The sequence below is a fragment of the Bison bison genome, unplaced genomic scaffold, assembly GCF_000754665.1.
Source record: "Bison bison bison isolate TAMUID 2011002044 unplaced genomic scaffold, Bison_UMD1.0 scf7180017864324, whole genome shotgun sequence".
In the NCBI taxonomy this organism is placed as follows: Eukaryota; Metazoa; Chordata; class Mammalia; order Artiodactyla; family Bovidae; genus Bison; species Bison bison.
In genome coordinates, this window is record NW_011494896.1 from 10157365 (window position 1) to 10164124 (window position 6760).

The window sequence follows — 6760 nt, forward strand, 5'->3', positions numbered from 1 at the left end:
TTTTTTTTTTTCTCTCTTTTATGAGTTTGACCATCATAGATAACTGCCAGGGAAATGGGAACCCTTGAGTGTATTTGCTTTAGTCGACTAACTGCTCATATTATCTTTCTTTTTCCTATGCCTTAATGCAGAGAGAGTCATAGGCTCGGGGTCAGCCCACCTTGGCAGAGAAACTAAAACTGGACCACTTACCCTCTCTGGACTTCCATTTTCACATCTTTTAAATTAGAGACCCCACTTTCCCTGTCTCCCTGCCATAGTTGTAGAGAGATCATGGAAGATAGTGTGTAAGGAAGGGAGGAGGAAATTACATTAGGGGAAAAAATAATTTATTGATAGGTTATCATCACAGTGTATTTCCTTCCCGTCCTCTTTCCCAGGACTGTTTCTCTGTCACCTTCTCCCCTATAAGTAGAATGTAGCTCCAATTCTCTGTTCTATTGGAAGGACGATCGTGGTGGGCCACACAGGTCTGGGCCACTCTCGGTAGGGCAGCGTGCACACAGAGACACAGCAGTGAGCATGTCTCTGAGAGCGCCTCTCTGGGCAGGGGAGGAATCGACCGTGCCAGCCTCTGGCTTAGCCCTGGTGCAAGCAGCCACCCGGGTCAACCGCATCCTCTTCTGCTAGAGTCAGCAGTGTTGGTGCAGGTGAGACCATGCTGCTTCCGTGATATGTAGCTGCTTCTAAGTGAGCTCACTGACAAGTAATATCCAATATGAAATATATCAGTGTCAGAGCTGCTAAGTCTTTATTTATTACAGTATTGTACAGAACCATTGCTGTCAAGTTTTCAGGCTGCTAATAATGCTTCTAACCCTGTTGCTAACACTTCATTCTTTCTTCTATTCCCTGCTCTCCTGTCTTCTGTCAGAAATAAAGATTTCAGACATAGGTAAGCCAACCAGTGGAGAATTTCCTGTCTCTGCCTGCCTTGTTGCATGCTGTATGGTAAGCTGCACGTGTCAATTTCAGATCACTCGGTGGCAAATGACTCCTCTGTGATTGGATCTGATTGGGGGTACCTCGGCTACAGTGAAAGAAAGTCATTAATAATGGTGAAGACGGGTAGGGAGAGCCTGAGCTCCTTTCATCTCTGGCACAGCACAGCATTTATTTTGGTAGTTTGTGGACATGACAGGCTGAGTAATAGGGGGAAATTTTAACCTTGGCAGAGTAATTTGCACACCCTAGTCTGATTATCCTGAGAATGAAGGAAGAGATTATCCCCACCGTGTTGAGTGACTTGGAGGATCACAGTGGGAAGGCCGTGAGAAGGACTCAATCAGGCAGAGATCCTGGCAGAAGACAGGCTTCAGATTCGTCCGTCTCTGGGCATGCCAGGTGCCTCGGGTTTGGAGGCTGGGACGCCAAGGGACCGCTCCAGGAGGTCTGTCAGCAAGGACAGAATGAGGGAGGATATTCAGGCCATACACACCTTCCACAGGGAGAAGCCCCCAAACAGGAACTTTGTCACAGAGTAGATCTGTTATGTAGGCTCCCAGTGACCCTGCAGCAAGCAGGAGTGGTCCTCCTCAGACACACTGACATCCCCGGGCTGTGGCACTTGTCCGACTCCTAGGGGACTGTCATCTCAGAGTCCCCCCGCCTCCCACACATCTGGGTGGCCTGACAGCAGCCATGGCACATGGAGGGTGGCTTGCACTGCTACCCACGTGGCTCTCGGTTACCTGTGTGGGTGCAGATCAGACTGGCACGGGGGTGGGCACTTACTGGAGATAAGTTCAGTAGAGAGTCAGACAGATCCCAATCCAACAGCGATTATGTCCATGTCTGTATAATTATAGTAATAACATGGAAATCATATGTATTCTTTTAAGATAATAATAGTAGTATATAGAGGGCACTTAATGTGTAGTAGAAAGCAGGTTAAGCGTTTTACATAGATTATAGCAATGCACCCCCAGACCGCCTTTGAAGTAGTTCTTCATGATACATCCAATTTACAGATGAGGAAACCGAAGCTCTCAATTGTGTGGCCTTGGAAAACTGTTTAAATCTATCTGAGCATTAGTTTCTAATTTGAAGATGATAAAATCTCCCTTGGAGATTGTTATAAGGGATACAGAGGATATTTATAAAGTATCTAGCATTGTGCCAGGCACTCTAATGAGTTATTATTTTTATTATTGTTATTATTACTATTATTATCATCATCATCATAACAATTAGATGATGATGATTATGTCGCTGTCTATCCTGAAAAGGAATTCAGTGTTCTTGCAACCAAAGACACATGTATTAAAGTAAATTAAATAGAATTTGGGACCAAAAGAAAAAAGGAGAAAACAAATACATGTGATTACACATCAGATCAGACTCTGAGCTTCCTAGCAGTCAGATTAAACAGAGAAGCATAATTGTTTTCAGGGTTTACGTTACCAGAAATGGGAAAATATGCCCCCTTCTCAGAGGAGGAGTATTTTTCCTGACACTGAAATAGAAGAGAGATATCCAAAAAGCTTGGTATGGATGTTACTGAACTATGAACTGACCTGTGCCCTCAAGTTTGGTTTTTTAGCAAACACAGTACCTTTCATATGAAGATCTTGGATGGAAACCTAGCACTTCCCATTAACACCTCCAGTCAGTGGTGGTGACTGCCTGGGTCGCAGCTAGGAGACGGGGGGACCTAGCTGGCAAGAGTCAGAAGCCAGGGTGCTCTTCCAGCTTTGCTTCATGTTCGTGTGGCCTTGGGCTGGTCACACAGCTTTCCTGGTTTCCAGTGGCATCATCTGTAAATTGAGAGTCTTGATTTCGGTACCTCCTGTTTGTGCTGTTCAGTGATCTTTTGATGTACCCATGGTATGATTTCAGAGCTGGCTTCCTGCCCTCTCTCAATTCATTGTTTTCTCAGGTGCTAAAACCTGTTTTGAAAGTGAACCAAAGTAGAAGGGAAAAATGGAATTTCTTTCTGCCTTCCAGTTTTCTAAGGACAGTCAGGCGGGAGAAGACCTGGGCTCCAGCTCTGATTTTAACTGGCACCTGGATATTGGCAAATCCCTCCCTCCCTCAGAGCTTTAGTGTTCCCATCAGTAAATGCCAGAAATGGAATAAAGAAATTCTAAAACTCCGTCCTCTTAGTCCATTAGCATTTACTGTTCTGCTGCTCTGAGGAGCTAGAGGCTCAGGCTAGGACTCAGCCTGTGTGTGTGTCTCTCTCTTTTGCCTTTCCAACCTTAATTCAGCCCACCACGCTGGGCATGCTCAGCACAGAGACCCCCAGTCCCTTGGGCATCTTCTTCCCTGCCTTTCTTGAGGGACTAAGGGTCCTCACCTCCTCCCAGATCTCTCCTCTAGGGTCATGGAGGAATGTTTGAAGTCTTGTTCAGAAGTACATCTGAACTCAAATCTCCGTCAAACCCAGCTACACATTCTATGTTAACTCGAAGAGAGCCCTTAGTTGCCTCAGAAAACAGGTTAGACAGACAGTATTAAGTATGACATACTGGTGTTTTTCATTGTGCAGTAACATAAATGTTCTGGAGGTTTCTCAAGGTGACCAGCTGCCATTAATTGGACTTTTTTATTTTTTGATGGAGCGGGCACTATCCTCAAAGGTTTACATCCTTCATACAGTTTTGTCCTCGAAGCAGCTATGATTATCCCTGTTTCTCAGATGACAAATAATTGAGGCTCAGAGTAATCATTTGCCCAAGGTCACCTATCACGTGGGTGACGGAGCTGGTATTGGAACCCCTGTCTGTGTGGTTCCAGTGCTCAAGCTCTTTCTACTAGTTCCAAGAACCAGCAGATCAAGGTCTGCCAAGGCTGCTACCTGATGTGGTCAAAGGACACCCCTTTGCACAAGGCAGGTCTTATTCTGAAGGAGAGGGAAAATCCCCACTCAGAACAGGCAATAGGTTGCCTTTGGTGCCAACAGACTCCTGGGCTCACAGCTCCTACTAGGAAATTCCCCACATTGTCCAGATGGAGGTCAGAGTGAGGCCCACTGCAGCTCATTTACTTCAGGATTAATACCTTATAGTCCCTAAGATTTTGCATAATTTCCGGAGGCACCGGGGTTGTGTTTAAGGAAGTGGAAAAGAATGCAGGTCCTCAGGAACTCCTGCGCAGACTCTGGCAGTGGAACTGTGAGCCCGCTCTGTGCCCAGCCCTGCCCAGGATCCTGTGGATCAGAACCGGATCAGACAGGGTCCCTGTCCACAGCACTGGGCCTGGGGTCTCAGCAGGAGGCCATCTCCCATTGCTCACATCTACGGTTTACAAAATATTCTAAGGAAGGCCCCACTCCTCCGAGTACAGATAAGCAACATCAGCATCCTCTGAGAACTCATTAGAAGTGCAGACTCTCGGACCACACCTAGAACTGCGAAGCTGAAATCTTCATTTTAACATGATTCATGAGCACGTCAAAGTTTGAAAAGCTCTGCTCTAAAGGCGTGGTTTCCAAAGCCAGCTGGGCCTCAGGAGCAACCAAGTCATCTTCAAGGGACAGATACCCAGGCCCTTCAGATGTGATGGTGAGGGTTTTTAAAAAACAGAAAAGTTTTCCAGGTGAATCTGATGTGCAGCCGTGTTGAGAACCATCACCCTACGATCCTTAGCAGTGGGTGTTTCCTGTCTGCAATCCCAGAGAAGCCGATAGGCATTTACTCACCGATTCATAAAGTCAGCAGGCCTTTCTGGAACGCTGACTCTGTACCAGCTCAGGGCTAAGCACCAGGAACTTGAAGCCTGGCCCTGCCCCTAAAGAGTCCAAGATGTCCTTGAGGAATCAGACAGCCAAGCAGAAAAGGGTCTTAAGGTGCTGGACGTACTGAAAGTATAATGTGCTGAGAGTCTGGTGGAGACACAACAGAAGAAGGAGGGGAAAGCAGGGACCCCAGAATCCAGGAGAGGTAGGGGTTCCAGATGAGGTGATGTTGGAGCTAAGTCCTAAGAGATGAGCAGGCGCCCTGGGCGAGAAAGGCAGAGGAGCTTTCTAGGCCCTGAGGAGCAGCCCAGGGAAGTAGAGTGAACACAGACTCTGGCATCCAGCAGATCAGAGATAAATACCATCCTGCCACCTAGCACTTTCCGGCCCTGCTCAAGTTTCAGCTTTCTAAACATCTCTCATCTCAGGTTTCTAAAGCCGTTGTTGTGTTTTAATAATGCCTTCTATGGCATTTGTGATGAAAAGGAGGTTGTGCATATAAAAGGCTGGCACCGTGTCTGGGATAAACTGGCGCCCGGAGGTGGCAGCCGATGCTTCCATACCAGCAGCCCGTGCATCCACAGCTCTGCCCCCAGGACTAAGGACGCATCTCCTGGGAGAGGTCGGGGTACCGCTCCCAGTGCAGGTGGCCCAAGGAAGAAGTGAGCGGAAGACTGTCCAAGAGCTCTGCCAACTGGAAAGGGCCGTTGAGCTGGATCATTTCATTTGATCCTGATGATAAGCCTGTGAGCAGAGCAGGGCAGGGACGCCATCATCTGAGGCTGAGGAACCTACTGCTTGAAACATTTAGGTGGCTTGTGCAAACTAGAACCCACATTCTCTCAGTTCAAAACTAGTGCTCTTTCCCTTATGGTTAGCTGACGAAACCCCAACCTCAAATTTGTTCTGGGGCACAAAAGAGGGGGCCACTGGACAGTCTGCCAAATGCCACCCTCATCTGGAATTCACCAATCTGAGAAACGTCACCTAAGTGGCACTTCTCTGGGTTGATGCAGAAAGACATAAGCCAAAATCTTGGGATGGGGGGCCTACTCTCAGTGGACAGGGACCCCACCATATTCCTCAAGGACCCAGTTTCTGCCTTGGTGAATAGCACCTGCTTATCATGGATGATACGAAAAGAAATGAAAAATTGACCTCCAGCTGTCATCAAGAATCAGAAAGCTCAAGGCTGCCCCAGCATTGCAGAGTAGGATCTAAGGTCACTGCATTTTATTTAGCCGGAATCAGTGTCGTCTGGGAAAATTAAATCTGTCACATGTTATAGGGCAAGTCAAAGGGGACATGTCTAGCTAAATAGGACATCTCTCCTGTTACCACCACTCCTAAGAGAGAAGTTACAAGAAAGCTAAGTAATTTTATTGAAAATACTGTTTAAGTAAACTAAAAATGGAGATCTCATGCACTTAATGCCTGCTGTGGGCTAGAAAAGCATCAAGCTGAACATTGGAAACACAGAAAAGAATAAAATCCCATCTCTTCCCATCAAGTAGTTATTGGGGACAGAATTGGGGAGACAGTGGAAAGTGAACGTGTTATCTGCTCAGTTATGCTGGACTCTCTGCAACACAAAGAGTTTCAGGCTGATTCTTTACCACCTGAGCCCCCAGGGAAGACTCTGGGAGACAGACACATAAGTAAATAGCCAGAGCATTATGTTCAGTGTCCTGTAACCCAGATATGATAAGATAAGAATCTCAGTGCATAGGGAAGAAAAGCTGGAGGAGGTTTGACAGAAAAGGTGCCATTTGAGCTGACACCTGAAGAGTGAATAGCGAGTTGGACTGTGAAGAAGGCTGAGCACCGAAGAATTGATGCTTTTGAACTGTGGTGTTGGAGAAGACTCTTGAGAGTCCCTTGGACTGCAAGGAGATCCAACCAGTCCATTCTGAAGGAGATCAGCCCTGGGATTTCTTTGGAAGGACTGATGCTAAAGCTGAAACTCCAGTACTTTGGCCACCTCATGCGAAGAGTTGACTCATTGGAAAAGACTCTGATGCTGGGAGGGATTGAGGGCAGGAGGAGAAGGGGACGACAGAGGATGAGATGGCTGGATGGCAT

At 46.9% G+C, this 6760-nt stretch overlaps 1 protein-coding gene across 1 annotated transcript in view; it reads left to right on the forward strand.

Annotated features, from left to right (window-relative positions):
- Positions 1–6760, forward strand: part of TENM4 (teneurin transmembrane protein 4) — an 858900-nt gene that overhangs the window by 790884 nt on the left and 61256 nt on the right. The window lies entirely within an intron of this gene.